Raw genomic sequence first — 18,419 nt, 5'->3', positions numbered from 1 at the left:
ACAGTTTTCTTGACTACATTTGCATTTACTTGACTTGTTTCCCAGCAATACATTTTTGTACAAAAATTTATGCAGTCTTGATAGATAATTTAGATTATAAGCCTTTCTATGTGAATGTCACCAGTTTTCTGTTCTCCATGAAATTCGAGATTTCAGCTGATGTAGAGTCCATGTAAAGCAAGGAATCATCTGAATAGATTTAAAGGGCACATTTGAAGATTTAAAGGGCATATCTTGTATTTGTTATACATACTACATTATGGACTCTGTAATCCTTATGCTTGGACAAGAGATGAAAGGATCTTGAGGTAACTCAATCCTCATCTTTCTGAAAAACCGCCATGCCAGTTTCCACAGGGGCTATACAAGTTTGCACTTCCACCAGCAGTGGATGAGTGTTCCCCTTATTCCACATTCTTGTCAGCACAAACTGTCATCTGTTTTACTGATTTTAGCCATTCTGGCAGGTATAACGTGAAATCTCAAAGTAGTTTTGATTTGCATTTTCCTGATGGTTAATGAAGTTTTATATTGCATTAGTGTTTCTCAATCATATTATTGAGAAATCCCTCAATAGCTGAAGAATACCTCCAACAGTTAGTTTCTTTAGATCTATATCCCATTTTTAACTTGGGTTATTTGTTTTTGTTTTGTTTTGTTGATACCTAGCTTTTTGAGTTCTTTATATATTTTGGATGTTGTCCCTCTAGTGAGTGTGTAGTTGATAAAAATTTTCCTGTTTTGTAGGTTGCTGCTCTGTTGTAGTGATGGTTTCCTCTGCTTTATAGAAGCTTCTCAGTTTAATAAAGTCCCATTTATTAATGGTTCGCCTTAATACTTTTGTTAATGGTGTTCTGTTCAGAAAGTCTTTCCTTGTGCCAATGAGTTCAAGGCTATTCACCACTTTCTCTTCTATCAGGTATAGTGTATCTTGTTTTATGTTAATGTTTTTGATCCATTTGAAGTTAGTTCTGTATGGAGAAATAGCTGTGGATCTATTTGGGTTCTTATATAGTCAGCCATCCAGTTAGACCAGTACCATTCATTGAAGATGTGCTATCTTTTTTCCAATGTGATTCTCTGGCTTCTTTATTAAAACTCAAATGTCTATATATGTGTGGGTTTATGTCTAGTCTTGAATTCAGTTTTGTTGATCAATGTGTTTGTTTATGAGCCAATACTTTGCTGCTTTTATTACTATAACTTTGTTGTATAAGTTGAGGTTGTGGATGGTAATACTTCTAGTAGTTAGTTCTTTTATTATTCAGAATTGTTTTAATTATCCTGGGTTTTTGTTTTTGCACATAAAGGTAAAAACTGTCCTTTCAAGATTTATGAAAACCTTGTGTTAGAATTTTGATGGGAATTGCTTTGAATCTTTAGGTTTCTTTAGGTTGGGTGGCCATGTTTACTATGTTGATCCTACCAATCCATGAGCATGGGGGATCTTTCCATCTTTTGCTATCTTCTTCAATATCTTTCTTTATTGTCTTAAAGTTTTATCATACAAGTCTTTCATTTGTTTGGTTAGTTACTCCAGGATATTTTATATTATTTGAAGATATTGTAAAAGGTACTGTTTCTCTGATTATTTTCTAATTTTATTTATATATATGAGGTCTACCTTTTTTTTTTAGTTAAATTTGTATCTAGCTACTTTGTTGAAAGTATCAGTTTTAGAAGTTTACTGGTGAGTATTTTTTTTTAAAGCTGAGTATATTTTCTTTTTCTTTTAAAAACTTGGGTATTTTATTTATTTACATTTTAAATGTTATCCCTCTTCCCAGTTTCCCCTCTACAAACCTCCTGTCCCGTACCCCCTTACCATGCTTCTATGAGGATGCTCCCCCACCGACCTACTCACTCCTGCCTCACTGCCCTAGCATTACTCTACACTGGGCATCAAGTCTTCACAAGATTCCTATTTATGCCAGATAAGGCCCCTAGAGCTCCTTCAGTCCTTCCCCTAACTCCTTTATTGGGGTCCCTGTGCTAAGTCCAGGGGTTAGCTGTGGGCATCCTTGGCTGCATTGGTCAGGATCTGGCAGAGCCTCTCAGGAGACAGCTGTATCAGGCTCCTGTCAGCAAGCACTTCTTGGCATCCTCAGTAGTGTGCTGGTGTGGTGTCTGCATGTGGGATGCATCCCCAGGTGGGGCAGTCTCTGGATGGCCTTTCCTTCAGCCTCTGCTTGGTCACTTATATATAGCATTATAGCAGTTGCTATTTCTTCCTTTCCAATTTGTATCCCCTTGATCTCCTTCAGTTGTCTTATTAGTTTAGCTAAGACTTCAAGTACTATATTTAAAAGGTTTGGAAAGTGTGGAGATCCTTGTTTTATTCCTAATTGTAGCAGAATTGCTGTGAGTTTCTTTCCATTTAAGTTGATTGATATTGTGTATAGACTTACTGTATCCTTTGCATCCCTAATCTCCTCAGTAATTATATTTGGATTCTGTCTAAGGCCTTTTCTGCGTCCAATGAAGTGATCATGTGGCTTTAGTCTTTTATTTTATTTATATGGTGGATTATACGTATCAATTTAACCATTCCTGCATTTCTGGAATGAAGCCTACTTGATCATAACGGATGGTCTTTTCGATGTGTTCTTGGATTTGGTTTTCAAGTATGTTATCGAGCATTTTTGCATTTATGTTTATAAGAGAAAATGGTTTGTAATTAGATTCTTTTTCTTTGTTGAGTTTTTGTGCAATTTTGTTTATCAGAGTAACTGTGGCTTTATAAAATGATTTGGGCAATGTTTCTTCTGTTTCTATTTTGAGAAATAATTTGAGACACATTGTCATTAACTCTTCTTTGAAAGCCTGGTAGAATTCTGCACTAAAACCTTCTGGCCTAGTGTATTTTTTTTTTCTGTTTGTTTTTTTTGTTTGTTTGTTTGTTTGGTTTTGGTTTTTTTTTTTTTTTTTTTGGTTGGGAAATTTTTAATTACTGCTTTTATTTCAATAAGGGTTATACATCTGTTTAATTTGCTTATCTGATGTTGATTTAACTTTGTTAGGTGGTAATTATAGAGAAAAATTAGTCATCTCTTTAAAATTCTCCTTATGATTTCTAGATTTTAGACTTTCCTTGTGATTCTCTGGATTTCCTCAGTGTCTATTCTTGTGCCCTCTTTTCATCTCAGATTTTCTTAATTTGCATTTTCTTTATTCATAGGGTTTGTCAATCTTATTGATTTTTCTCAAAGAACCAGCTCTCTATTTTATTGATCCTTTATATTGTTTGCTTGTTTGATTAGTTGGTTGGTTTTCTATTCATATGTTATTTGGACTTTTCCTCTGGAAGCCTTTAATAGTCTTTCCTTGTTTTAATATTTCTTTCTTTGTTCTGTACATTTAGTATTTTGATTATTGTGTGCTAAGAGAACTTTATTTCTGGTCCAATCTTTTTTGTGTTCTGTATGCTTGTTCTATTTTGATAGGTATCTCCATCTTTAGGTCAGGGCAATGTTCTTCTATAATTTTATTGAAAGCAACTTTTGTGCCTTTACCTGGTGTGGTGGTTTGAATAGGACTAGTCCCCATAGACTCATGTGTTTGAATGCTTGGTCCATAGGAAATGGCACTATTAGAAGGTATTGCTTTATTGGAGCAGGTGTGGCCTTTTTGGAAAAAGTGTGTCACTAGGGGGTAGGCTTTGAGGTCTCAGATGCCCAAGCCTAGTCAGCGTGTCACTGTCCCTCCCTTCTGCCTGTGGATAGATGTAGAACTCTCAGCTATGTCTCCATGTCTGCCTGGATGCCACCATACTTAGTGCCAGGATAACAATGGACTAAATCTCTGAATTGTAAGACAGACCCATGGTGTCTCTTCACAGCAATAGAACCCCAACGAAGACACCTGATTTTCTTCTCCTTCCCCCATTCTATTATTCATAGATTTGGTCTTTACATAGTACCCCATATTTCCTGGCTGTTTTGGGCAGGATTTTTAAGAAATTTAACACTTTGTTATTGATTCTGGGTTATCAGTTTCTTCTATTGTGTCTTCAGTGTCTGAGATTCTCTCTTCCATCTCTTACATTCTGTTGGTGAGCCTTACCTCTTAGGTTTCTGCTAAAGTTCCTAAATTTTTTCATTTTCAGATTTTCCTCAGCTTGCATTTTTCCTTTTTTATTCCATTTCTATGTCCAGGTCTTAAACTGTTTTATTAATATCCTTTCACTGTTTTTATAAATTTCTTTAAGAAGATCATTCATTTTCTCTTTAATGACCCTCTATCATACTCACAAAGGCTATCTTAAGGTCCTTTTCTTATGCTTCAGCTATGTTGCACTACTCAGGTCCTATTTGGTAGGGTTGCTGGGCTCTTGAGGAGACATTGATTCTCCTAGCTGTTATTGTCTTTTGTTTGTTTGTTTGTTTTGGTGGGTTGATTTGGGTTTTGATTTTGGTTTTTGTGTTTTGGTTGATTTTGTTCTTTATTTGTGGTTTGGTTTTGAGTTTTAGGGGGGTTGGGTTGTTTGTTTGTTTATTTGTTTTTCTGATATATAGGCTTCTGGTTTGGGGATGAGTGTAATTCTATCTGTTGATATCTGGTCTTGTCTTTATTGAGTGGGTTTGTTTCATGTTTTGTTTCCCTCCATGGTTTTTAGGAGAGTGTGGTAGCTGTGAGTTGCCTTGTAAGAAATTTATCTGCAATCCTGCCAGGTGTGGCCACTGGGTTTCTGGGTAAATGTGTTTTTAAGAATGAGGAGCTTACATGTAGGGATACAGATGGACTGATCGGGGTTTCTGAAGGGTTCACAAGAGGAAGGAAAGAAGAATGTTCCCTCAGGATCTATTTAGTCCCCTGGGAATGAAGGCAGAGAGTGAGGAGAGGCCACAACAGATAGTCTGCTACAGGGCTAGGGATGAGACTGGAGAATTAGATTTGTAGGAGAGGAGAGACAGTGAAGTTCTGAAGCTTGCTTACCTTATTTACTGGCAGACTTGCTTCTCTGGCGGGCTTGGCTGATGAGTTTCCAGGGAGTGCCTGTTAGTGATGAGTTGGAAAGGAAGGAGAAAAGGAAAGATCTGTATAATACACTGGAGATGGGGCAGGGAGTGGAGGCTACAGCACGTGGTCTGCTACAGAGCTGGGAGTAAGAGTAGGAGATTGGATCTGAAGGAGAGAAGGGAGCAATTAGCCTACCCGTTCCCCTGGCTGAAGTGTGTGGTTTTCCTTAGGTATGGTATTTTTATTGTATCTTATTTATGTTGAGTGTGTGAAAATGTGTGTGTGTGTGTGTGTGTGTGTGTGTGTGTGTGTGCGTATACCACAGTTTATAAGTGATACTTAGAAAAGAAGCTTTGAGAATTTATATTCCTCTTTGTTGCTTTGGTCTGGGGATGAACTTAGGCCATGGGGTTTATTAGAATAAGTGATTATCATCTGTGCCATCTCATTGTGAAGCATAAGAGCACTTCTTTCTCTTCCTCTTCCTCCTCCTTCTCTTCCTCCTTTCAAAAGTGAGCATTCTAGAGTCTGGAGAGACAGCTCAATTGGCAAAGTGCTTCCTTGGCAAGAATGAGGTGCTGAGTTTAATCTTGAAAAACTCCTACTGAAAAAGCTAGACAGCGTGGCATCCCTTTGCAATCCTTGTACTGAGGAGAGGGAAACAAGCAGATCCACAGCATGTGCAGGTTTAGCTTACTCAGTGAGTTAAACCCACTGGGAGACCCTGCCTCAAAGACTGAGGTGTACAGCACCTGGAGAACAACACCCAAGATTAACCTATGACCTCTACATGCAAGCACAGCCATGTACACATACTTTCCCAAATATGTGCACCCTCTATACACACACACACACACACACACACACACACACACACACACACACACACAGAGAGAGAGAGAGAGAGAGAGAGAGAGAGAGAGAGAGAGAGAGAGAGAGAGAGAAACTTGTTTCATGCGGTGCCTGATTCTGAACTAGATGAAGGCCTCAAGGAAATGCCTGGGATTCACAAGAGTGAAGTGAAGGCTATAGATAATTTAATGACAAGAGATCCAGAAAACTGCCCATTACCTGTCAATTACTACTGGAAACACAATGAAAAATCGATGTATGTCTCAGTATGTTTTGTTTTGAAGGATTTAAATGAATACAGGAGAGCATCCAGCACAATTGACCCCCTTGTCAACTTGGCACACAAACACCTCACTGTTACACCACAACCTTTTCTTTCTCATTCATCCCCAAGATTACATATTAACAAAGACACCACAATATAACACATTTTACAAACTTAAAAAGTTCTACAGCCTTACAAAGTTAAACCTTAAAGTTGCCTCTTTAAAAATATCCCGTTTCTCTTTAAAAACCCAGAAGCTCTTTTAAAAGAAAAAGAGCTCTATAAGACCCCAAAAGCTCTTTTTTAAAAAAAAAAAATATTTGAAGTATATTTGAAGTATCTCAACTATGGACTCCTGTTAAATCAAAAACAAATTAAGTACTTTCTTATTTCAGGAACAGAATGAGGACACAGTCACAATCTGAACAAAGCAAAAAACCAAAACTCCAACAGTGTAAATAACTCAATGTCCAATATGTGAGATTCACTTACAATCTGCTATGGTTCCTCCTAGGGGCTTAGGTCACTTCTTCAGCTCAGCCCTCTACAACACACACAGCCATTTTCTAGGTTTGGACTGGCTCTATACCATCGCTGCTACTCTTCTTGATGGGCATCCTATGGTACTGGTATCTCCAAATTGCTAGGGTCTTCTGCTACAGCTTGGCTGCACTTTCACCAAGAGCCTGTCATAGGCTCTCTTCATGATGCCAAACCTTAATCTGTCTACCATGACCTTTTCAATTCTGGCTGTTCAACTGCTGCTGAGGCTGTACCTTCACTAATGACCTCTCCTAACCTCTCACAGTGCCGAGCCTCAGCTGCTTTCCATGACCCTCTCATGCATTTAAAACCAATACAACCACATTCAGCTCCCAGCACAAGGTACGACTTTGGTCATGTCTGGAATACAGCTTCTGTGTGCAGACTCTCAGGAAACACTTCCCAGAAGATTTCACCTCAACAATGTTGGTCTGTTCTTAATCACTGTTAATTTTCCAGCTCCAGTCAACCAGCATTGAGTGTTCCAACAAAGCAAAGGTTTCACCTCAGTAGATCTGATATCTTGTTAATCATCCCCAGCTACCAGAACCACAGAATCTTAATTCAAAGTAACAAATAGCCCCAATGAAGTCTTTAAACTTTCCTCTGAAACATCACAAGCCAGGCACCCATCATCTGCATTGTCCTCAACATTCTATCTTCCCAGCTCTTACAGAGCATCCACTGATGTCTCAACACTCAATGGCTTTTGTAGCCCAAAGTTCCAAAGTCCTTCCACAATCCTTCCTAAAACAACATGGTCAAGTCTGTTATAGTAATACCTCCCACTATCCTGGTACCAAAGTGTCTTAGTTAGAGTTACTGTTGCTGGGATCATGTCCAAAGCAACTTGGTAAGAAGGAGTATATTCAGCTTATGCTTCCACATTACAGTTCACCAACCAAGGAAGTCAGGACAGGAACTCAAACAAGGCAGAAACCTGGAGCCCGGAGCTGATGCAGAAGCCATGCAAGAGTGCTGCTTACTGGCTTGTTCATCATAGATTGCTCAGTTTGCTTTCTTACAGAATCCAGGATCACCAAGCTGGGGATAGAACTACCCACGATGGGCTATATCCTCCCCTATTAATCACTAACTAAGAAAATGCTATATAGGCTTGCCTGCAGCCTGATCTTATGGAGGCATTTTCTCAATTGTGGTTCCCTCCTCTCACATAACTCCAGCTTGTATCAAGTTGGCATAAAACTATCTAGCACACTCAGTGTTCTCTTTAATAAATTACCAAGTCAAAACTACTTAGCCATTTATTTATGAAATTCATTCAAATTGCTTTATCTATACCCCAAAGCACCATCTCCTGCTGTATAGATGATTTCAGGAAACCTCAACTGACCACCAACCACACTCATTCTTATCCTCTTGTATGTCCACTCTCTGCCACCTGTGCAATGTCCCAAAGCAAATCGGCTTGTGGGGCTTACTTCATCAGAAATTTCCCATAAATTACTACCATTCTTAGAAGGAATTTCAAGCTTTGGAGCATGGTGTTAACTCTGTATCATCTGGACAAGGTGTCTTTCACTCCAGCCTGTTCTTATGTGCTGTTTACTTAATGCTTCCTGTGTTGCCACCACACTGTCCTATATTCTATCCTTTCAGGAGCCCCAAAGAATCCATTCCATTCCCTGTCCCTAATTCTTATGCATCCAGAGATCATTTCTTCAAATGAAACTTTCTTGGCCCCTTAGACTAAGTTATACCCATTGCAGGTCTCAAAGAGACAGTGTTTGAATCTCATCTGTAATTATGAGTTTAATATCATCTTTCCAAGGAATATTTGGGACGACTACAATGGCTGAGCAAAATGGGCAGTGACAAAGACAATAAATATCCCCTATAAACTCTATAATTTTGCAATTGGTGAGTAGCATAGATAAAGTGAAGGGGAGTGATTTAGGGGACAGAAGGCCTAGAATGCTGGGTAAGGGTAACAGTTTGCAATGTTAAAAAGAATGCTCAGCATATCTCCATACCAGATAAAATTAACCCAACAGATAGTAAAATGTTAAATACAAAACTTAAACCTGTAAAACTATACTCGTAATCCTGGCATGGAATGCCAGGTGCTCAATATTTGTCAAGGAGATTAATGAACAAAATTACCATTTATTATGCTCATTCAAAAATTCTCAGGCTGCTTTAATCACAGAGCACACACTGACTGTGCACCAATGTGGAGAAACCATGTGTCACCCCAGAGTTGTGTATGAATCCTCCCAAATCTCCTGTATGAAAGGAATTTCTCTAGCCTCCTCTCCCTGGTCCTCATCTAATCTCCACAGGGTCTAACTGGGTCAATGAATTACCCTGTTGTGAGGGCTCAGGGACTTCTGGTAGTGACATTCTAGGGGTGGCAGAGTATCTCACAAACTCATTCCTTTTCATTGGGTAAACTAAATAGATTTGGTGTCTCTGCTCATGGAATGCAACGTCTCATGGACTAACCCCCTGAGACATAGGTATACACAAACTTTCACTTCCTGTTTCCCCTTCTAAAAACCAAATAGCTTGGCTCCAGGGCAGCTCAGCTTTAAATTGGAAAATGCAGCCTTGCTTGACAGAACAAGTATCACAGCCTCCCCACTGCTCACAACAGTTTGTAATCTATCCCTGAAGGCATGACGGCAAAGGGTTCCTAACATTCCGGAGCCTCGGGATCCAAAGGACTGTTTAGATTCAGTGTCTTTAGATTCTAGTCTTTGGTACAGTTCTTACCTTTCCAGGGAATTCTCACTCTGGTCTTATTATTCTTTTCCTTCTAAATACTTAATGGCTCCTGTATCTTGCATCTTTGGAAACCAGAGTGGTGCTAGACATTGTTGGGGAAGATTTTAGGGTCAGGTCCTGGTCTCTGGCTGCTTTACTCAGGCAAGGTTGGCCACTTAAAGAGAAAAACAGGGTTTTGTTGCTATTGTTGTTATTGTTTTGTTTCTTCTATGTTTGGAAGAACAATAAACAAAAAAGCCCAGTTATTTCCTAATGTATGTTCAGGGTCCTGATAAGAGGGTTAGGTTTAAATAGAGGGCAAAGGGGGGTGCCCCATTGGCTTAGCATAGCATGATCTATTTTAGAATACACTTTAACATAATACAAGTACATGTTTATCCTTAATAGTGGATAGTTTCATGGGAAAGATGCAAGAAACCACAATGTAATAATACTTTTACTCTAAAGTAAATTAGTATAATTTTAATTATAAATCTTGTGATTGAGAACTACAATGAGATTTTTGTATTTCAAATTTTATAAGCACAGAAAGAGGTAAAGGGACAGAAATAATTCAAGCCTATGTTAGAATCACATTCACTGCTTTCAGTTAAGACCAGTGGCAACATATTAACTGTTTCCTTTCTCTCCATAGCACTACTTCTCCTTAGACTTTCCCAATGTCTCAGTTCTTCTAGGAGTGTGGAGGGGAGGGATGGTGTGTGTGTGTGTGTGTGTGTGTGTGTTTCCTATGTCCCTGCCTCTCATAATTCAGGATTTTCTTTTAACATAGCATCGAAACCTCATTTCCTCCCAGCATCTAGGTTGATTGAAGGAAATGTGAACTCACCACTTTATAATTAAGAAAACCTCTCTGTGTGTTTCCATGTTCTGCAGCTATTGTTTTTCCTAATGGAAAGTTACAGATAAACAAAATCAGTAAATTGAAAAGATTAGAAGCAGTACCCTTCTGTCTCAGGCTTGATTCTCTACTTAGCAGTTGTGGTGGTAAAACAGAAGGTGGGCCCGGGGTCTCTTCTCGGTCACCAGAGCATTTCTGTACGCTTTCTTCTTAGCTGCTGGGGCATATGCTGAGTCTTGTAATCTGCATCATATTTGGGTTCATTGTTGTTTTGAAAGACTAACAGGCATAGTCTCAGACTTCTAAGACAATATTCTTTTGATGGCATTTAATCAAGGCATAAACCTTTTAAAGCAATAATCTTTTTTTGCATAATGAAAAGGACCAGGTAGAAAGCCATGGAATAATTCTTCCTATCAATTTTACACTTTCAAAAGATGTATTCTTAACTGTTTTTTTTTTTTTTGAGGACACCAAACACATTATTTCTTTGTTCTCTTTAATTGCATGGTGTAATGAATCTTAACAATATGGAACAGGCAGAAATGATAGACCCAAGATCTAGATTAGCATCACACAGTCGAGTTGATGTAGGACTTACAGAAGATTGGCCCAAAACCTAAGACTGGCTCAGAAACTGAAGGGCATCTCAGGGCAAGTGTAGAATGCAGATAATACAATAGGTCTGGATAGCTGAGGGCCATGTGTGTCAACATCCTGTATGCTATGTGCCAGGTATTGTATAAGGTGCTGAGGTTACAAGCAATGAGCAAGAGAAACACAGTCCTGGCCACATGGAGCAAAACTGACAACTTGTAAAAGAAGCAGATTAAACGTTTGCAATAAGAAAAGATGACAGGATGGTAAAACTGTGAGATAGATCTGAACAAGTCTAGGAGGGAAACAAACTTTTCCTGTTGATATTTCTTTTGTAGGTCTACAGTATGAGCAGACGTTTCTTAGGCAAATATAATGGAAGAGACGGTGTTCTAGCCAGTGGGAACACATTGTGAGAGGGCCTGTAGGGGAGAAAGCGGTTGGCATATTGCCAAGAAGGAGTGGCTAGAATGCATAGACTGGGTGGCCACAGGGAGAGGAGTGCCACTAAATGGGACTGCTAACGTGTGACAGTCTGAAAGAGTTACAGCAAGCTGGGACAGTGCCATTGTCACCTCCCATTGTGTATGGCTATCACACTGTCATGCTCAATCTTCTGTCTCTCAAAGCCCACTCAGTTGGGAGGACCCTAGCAGTGCGGACCTTAGATGCCCATTAATATTAATAAATACTCTGTTGGCACGGCACAATGGTCACCTTGCAAGCTATCTGCTATCTCTTGGGACACAGGACTAAAAGATGAACCTGACATGCTGGTAAGTTCAAAGGGTTAAACTAGGGAAATAGTCAAGCTGAGAACTCCTCTCTAGGGAGGAACCCAGTTTGGGAGGGCCTGCGGTACTGTGAAATGGTTCATATTTAAGCAATAGAGACACGACTGAAAACTAGTCCCACTGAGCTAGTGGACGATGAACAATGGTATCCTGAAGGATCCTAGAATTATTACTTGGTCCGAAAACTCATCAAAGAGTTCATGAGGACCCTGAAAGCCTCACAAGACTTTGAATCTAGTTACTTTTTAAAGAGATGACCCAATCTGCTTTCTCTAAATTATGAATTTTTCACTCTTTTGTTTCTTTCTGCCTTGTCTTGAGCTAGCTCAAGGGGTGGGCCATGTGTCTAGCTCTGAGAATCAGGAAGAAAGAGACTTGGGAAAAGAGTGCCATTGCCACTTCCCATTGTGTGTGGCTATCACACTGTCATGTCCCACAAGCTTTGAAAAACATCTCTAAAACTCAACAAAGTGCTTCTCTTAAAAGCCTAAGGAGTGTGTTCCTCAATCCCACATGACTAATTGATAGAATCTGTTTTACATTCACCTACAATTTTGTTTCATTTGTTCCTGGCTCTTAATGTCTCTGTTGCTTTAAAATAAAAAATAAAATAAAATAAAATAAAAACCACTACTGGATTTTTCCATCCCTGGGAAACTAAATGCAAACTGTGATCTTGATTGGAGACCATGGACTGAATAGATGTGATCCAGAATAGAGAGAGGCAGCTCATACCCCCTAGGCAGTTAATGCATCTTTAACATGTGTTCAAGATGAACTGCATCTGGGGATTAGGGGTCACCACAGGAACTGAAAGATAAAATGAAACATTCCTCTCATAAGTCATTTTTTCTTACCTTTTCATTTTCTCCTTTTAACTTAACCCTCTTCCTTTGCAATTAGTATGAGACAGATGTCATATGGAAATAAGCTCTAGTTTCTCCCCAGTTAATGCTAGCTACAGTCTCACTCCGTTGCTAAACAAACCTAACTTTTGAAAGCTTCTAGAAGCACCAGGCTAACAGAAGATGCTGCTGTTAAGACCTGGGCCATGGGTTCTGGTCTTAACAACACACACTTGTCAAAACATGCTCTTGTTTTGACAAGGAGATAGGACAAGGAAAAGCAACTCAATGGCCCAAAATATTAGCCACGATATGATAGATCAAAGGAGTACCTGAAAATATTTAGAACTGTGAGTTATAAAAATGAAAGAATAAAAAAATGCACAGTGCAAGAATTACTACCCACCACCATTTGTGGCTTCTGGATGAGAAATGTTTCATATTGGAGCTAATTCACCTGAAAACCATGCACTCTGGCAGAAAGCTGGAGAGCTGGGAGGTCTTTCTAATTATTTTGGTGAGAAGGTTTGGCTGTGTGTGAGCTCTAAGAGTTATTTGTGCTTAGACTTTGTAATGATTTCCCTGGGTCTTGAGTAGCTTCCTCTTCTACACACACATGTCAGTATTCTGCTGAAGTCTGGAGAAGTCACATGTTCTGTAAATACCATTCTCTCTGAAGCCCAACCTGCAGAAGCCAAGATACTGCAGCCTCGCCACGTGCTAGCCCCACCCAGATCTGGAAGAACACCAGCAACATGTCTGCATTCTCTAACCACACAGAGGTCTCTTGACTTCCCAGGCAGTAAGCCAGAAGTCACCTCTGTTTGCTCCATCTTCTCAGGATCTCTGTTTATCTTCATTTCCTGTCTAATTAATGTTTTCAAAGCGATCACCCCATTTATTCTCACCTGAGTTTTTATATTTTTGTTAATCGAGAATTTCATACAGCCTAAAAGTTCACCTGATAATGATAATGTGGGGCCTTTATACAATGGAATCTTTTTTCCCCAAAACACTTTATTTATCAGTATTTGTATGTACATATATACTTATACATGTATACATATGTACATACATATATGAACAATAATTAAATAAGATATATTTGAAAAGTATTGGGGGTTGGGAAGAGTGGGAGGAAGGAGAGAAAGAAAAAAATTATATAAATACAGTGCTCATATATGGAATTCTCAAAAAGGAATCCATTTTTTTAAAAAAAGTTCAACAGATTAACTTGCATTTTACAATATGAAAATAAATATGACCTATAATTGTGTTGAAGGAAATTTTAACTCATTACAAACTTTGAAATTTAAAATGAAATCAATAAAAATTATTTTACCCAACATACTAACAAAAACCACAATAACATTTTATAATTCAAAGTATTTCTGAGAACAAGAAAATGGATTGTCAGAAGCTAAGTCAGCAGAGTCAGGGGGACACTGTGTGTTATTTCTTTTCTTTTCATTTCTTTTTTTTCTTTTTTTTTTATTATTATCAAATCATAATTTTTACTTTTTAACACAGGGGTTATAAACACGAAAATGCAGGATGTGGGGAAGGGGATGACACAGGAACGTAGATGTAGGGGGAGTACAGATATCTTTCAGAACAGGGTATCAGCTGGGTGAAGGTTCAGGGGTCAGGTCACTATGACTCTGCCTATGCTTCACTTGTCCTTATCTAAGTTGGTACTATCTGCCAAGGCTGCCTATTTACACGGTCTATAACTACTCAAGCTGGTAGATTTCCACAAAAGCTGCCTGTTTACAATAGTTTATAGACATCTGCTTCAGTGTTTTTCCATAGAGACACAAGACTTTGTGTTAGCAGGCAGGTAAGGTATGTCAGGCCTATTGCTGATTTTAGGCTTATGGCTGATTTTAGGCCTTCAGTGTATAAGCAGGGCTGCCCCTCACATCTCCTCCCTTCTCCAAATATAGAAGGGCTGTGGCGATTCTAATCTTGCCAAGGCGGGGATAGAGGCCAGACCTCCAGTAATTAAAAGGGACCTTGTAATGGCACAAGTTGCAGGTAAATGATTAGATCTGGGAAATAGACTGAGTGAGGTTCACCCAGATGGAAAAAGACAAATGGCACATGGTCTCACTCGTGTGGATCTTGGCATTAAATCTTTAGATGTATGTGTTTATTTTGTAGTTCCTCTAAAGCCTAGGGAAGTATGAAGGAGCACCTGGTGTGGAAAGGGAAGAAAAATCTCAAGGGAAAGATAGTCTGTATTTTTTGGGTTTTGTTTTGTTGTCTTCTGATTGTTTTGATCAAGAAATCATGTTCTAGATTCTTTGACATTGATGAAAGCAAAATCCTCCAGGGATATTTGAAGGATCATAACACTGTTTTCTGTGGTCTCTTTTTGAGCCTCTTTCCTATGATTGTAAGGTGATTAAGTGGAATCTATGTGTGAAAAATAAATGTTTATTTGGAAGCAAACTAAAATGAACAAAAAATCTTTTTTGAAATAATTTATAGGAGTCAGCAGTTTAATTTATATTTACTCATAACTTATTTGAAAGGGAATTTTTTAGAATTAAGAAAAATTTACCTACAGTTCATTTTCATATAAATTAAATTTTAACAAACATTAATCTTAGTGAAGTTGCTGAAATTTTATATTTTGGACATCTTATTACATACTTTCAAATAAGTTTTTTTTTTTTTTTTTTTTTTTTGCTGCCTTTAATTTTTTTCATGGGCCCTTTAAGATACACTGGAAGTTTAGCCTAAAGTACCTAAAAGATAGAGCCCCCTTGCTTTCTCTTTAAACTCAGGATACTTATAACTCAAAGTATAGTAGCTTTGTGTTCATCTTGATACGGCATTTGAACACTGGAATCTCTTTATTTCCCTATATACAAGTAAAACACCTTGTCAAATTCCAGTTTCCCTTTTGTTAGGTACTAGGCAAATCCAGTTCATTCCTGTAGCCCAAGTTGGGGACTTTATCCAGTCAGACATAGCAGCTCCAAGGCCATGTGCCTGAGTTTTCAATCCTAAAGTAATAGTTCTCTACCAGGGTTGCCCCCTACCCCTCTATTTGATGTCATAGAGAAACAAGCTTCAGTCTCTCTCCACTTTTAATGCTAGCCATTATCTCACTTTAATTTTTTTTCACTTTTAATATAATAATTTTAGGTTTTTTATTTTCCTACATTTGTTTTTATTAGATATTTTATTTATTTACATTTCAGATGTCATCCCCTTTCTCCATTTCCCCTCCCTAGAAACCTCCTATCCCATCCCCCCTTCTCCTTTTTGCTTTTATACCATTTTAATTACATGAAAGTATTAAGGTCAGTTCTAGGTTGAGGAATTTTTTTATCGCCTTGCTTGGTCTTTGACTATTTCTGTTTATTGTCTTGATTGTTCCTTGATTATTTGCATCTATTGTATTGCTACTTCCTCACTTTAATTTTAACCTAAATTTGAGAAGCTTCTAGAACACTAGGCTAAATATTGTAATACATCAGAAAATGCTGTTGATGTAGTGTGGACCATAGATTCTGATGCTATCACTGAAAACAGTGTCCCTACTTGAAGCGGATATTTGGCAATATCCAGGAATAGTTTTGGTCATCACACATTGGGTGAGAGGATGCCTGCTGTCTTTGGCATCTTATATGCAAAGGCCATACATAAGGTTAAGCACCCAGAAATGATCAGGGAACCCTCCTCCCACAACTATGTAGACTATAGAGTCAACAGTGATACAGCTGAGAGACAAGGTTTTAAATCAATGAAGATTCAAAGTAGAGAGTATAGGGCTTGCTCAGAAAGGAAACACTTTTGGTACCCTTTCTGTTGCCATTTTGAAAAGAGCTACCATGGACTTCTTGGCAAAATTAGCATAATGTACATTCTATCTATACAGAGAACAAGCTCACATTTCTCTAAAATTAGTAGTACTGGATGCTAAGAACAATTTAACTCACACCAAAGTTGTGGACAGTCATTTTCAATGCCCTATATGTTCCCAGGAGCTTCCCAAACTAGTCAGCTGAGTTAATTTCAGATAGATTATAAATGAAGATATTCCCATCTTCTCTTCCCCAAGAATGTCTTTATCCATTTTTTGTATCACTAACATGGTTACTTGATGATCTGTGCCTTGAGCTCACAATAAATTGGTATTCCTCCTGTGAACAAGAGGAAACGATATAAAAGTTTCAGGCGAAACTCATCAGAGAACATTGAATTGAGATTCCACTGAAGTATGATTCATAATGCAGTAATACTTACCTGGAGATGAGCTGCTTCATCTGAGATAATTAACAGGAAAGGGCGCTGCCTGTCAATACTAATTCTCCTCCTTTTCTATTATGTTTCCATTTGATATGGGAATACCCAGTCCTGAGTTTGTAGCCTTGAGAGCTCGTGCATAATGAACAGGAAGTACATGAGTGGAGTTTGATGACAGCATCCACATCTCCTTTTTGCATTTTCTATATTGAGTCTAGTATTGTTCTTAAACTTTCACAAATAAGCTAAGTGAACTCCTAGCTCTAGAAGCTTTGCTGGAGTGCTTCCCCGCCCCCAACCTAAGATTGTTTAACCTTCTTTCATTTAAATTTCAGTCTTTGAATTCGTTAACATGGGACATCTTTTCCTTTGTGGGTGTCTTCTTTAATTCTTTCATGAGTGTTCTGTCATGTTTAGCATGGAGATAATGTGCCTCTTTGGTTGTACTTATTTCTAAGTCTAAAGATTTTTTTTTTTGAGTGGAATTCTTTTCTCACTTGTTTTTCTGATTGCTCATTGTTTGTGCAATGGAAATGCAACAGGGGTTAAGATGGAGAAGCTTTTCTGAGGGTTTTGTTCTGCAGGGAAGAACTGAGAATATTATACTTTGATACAATTGATTTGCTCTTCAAAAGTCATTCCTACCAGCTATGTGAACAGTGCCCACTGCTCCATTGGGCTCAAAATTTGGGGCTATCCAACTTGTACCTCTTTCTACTCTCAGAGATGTGAAGCATTTCCATGTTGTTTGTTTTTCATAGCTTGAATTAATAAATAAATTTTTGAATATTTTCCTTTGTTCATTGGTGATATATGTTTCTTCTATAGCTCATTTATTTATTATACATTCTCTACATTGGTAGTCTTTTCTAAGAATTCCTAGCACTGATTTTATCTTAACATTGATTTGTATGTTTTTACATTTTTAAGTTGCAGTTGAAAATCTGGATGAGTATAATAGGGTAATAAATTTTTGTATTTAATGGTCTTTGAAATTAAAGTCTCTAATTAAAATTGTTACTGTATTAGGAAAACGTGCATATAAAATATATCATTAGAAGCTGAAAGGCAAGCACAAGTCTGGAAGAAAATAATTATGAAACATATATTTAATAAATGACAAGTACTCAGAATATACAAAAAGAATTAAACCCTGAAAATAATACAATGAAGAAACCATCACAAAAGTTGCAAGTTTTAAATAGATATTTCACAAAAGGAGATGTAACAATGCCGGGTACACACATAGAAAAATGATCAGTTCTTTTGTTAACAGAAAAATGCTCATTTAAAACCACGATTAGATATTGTTTTATAGATACTAGGATCACTATAATTAAAAAGGTAGACCATAAAAATGTTACACTGAGGATGTGTAGAAATGAGAATACTGATATACTCATGTTACAAATGTAAATTGGAATGATATTTTGTTTTTTCCACTTGGTTCCTATTTATTAAGTCTATGTAAAAATAACTTAAAATACTATGTACTTCTTGCCTTTGCTTTCCCTAGTAGTCCGTATTATTGGACATGATCAGTTTTTAATTTTTTTCTATTTATGGCATTTTACTTTACTGATGCTAAAAGGATATTATATCTGAATCATAAAGAATGATGAGTAAATTTTAAGATATTTGAAGAAAGTAAAATTGAACAAAATAAGACATGACTATTAATCCAGTATGTAAAATGTATATGCATGTCCCTTTCT

General features: G+C 37.8%; 1 protein-coding gene across 3 annotated transcripts in view; it reads left to right on the top strand.

Annotated features, from left to right (window-relative positions):
• Plppr1 (phospholipid phosphatase related 1) overlaps positions 1-18,419 on the top strand; it is a 247,265-nt gene that overhangs the window by 113,817 nt on the left and 115,029 nt on the right. The gene's annotated exons all lie outside the window — the stretch shown is intronic.

The sequence above is a fragment of the Arvicanthis niloticus genome, chromosome 5, assembly GCF_011762505.2.
Source record: "Arvicanthis niloticus isolate mArvNil1 chromosome 5, mArvNil1.pat.X, whole genome shotgun sequence".
Classification (NCBI taxonomy): Eukaryota; Metazoa; Chordata; class Mammalia; order Rodentia; family Muridae; genus Arvicanthis; species Arvicanthis niloticus.
This window is presented reverse-complemented; position numbering and strand designations above follow the sequence as displayed.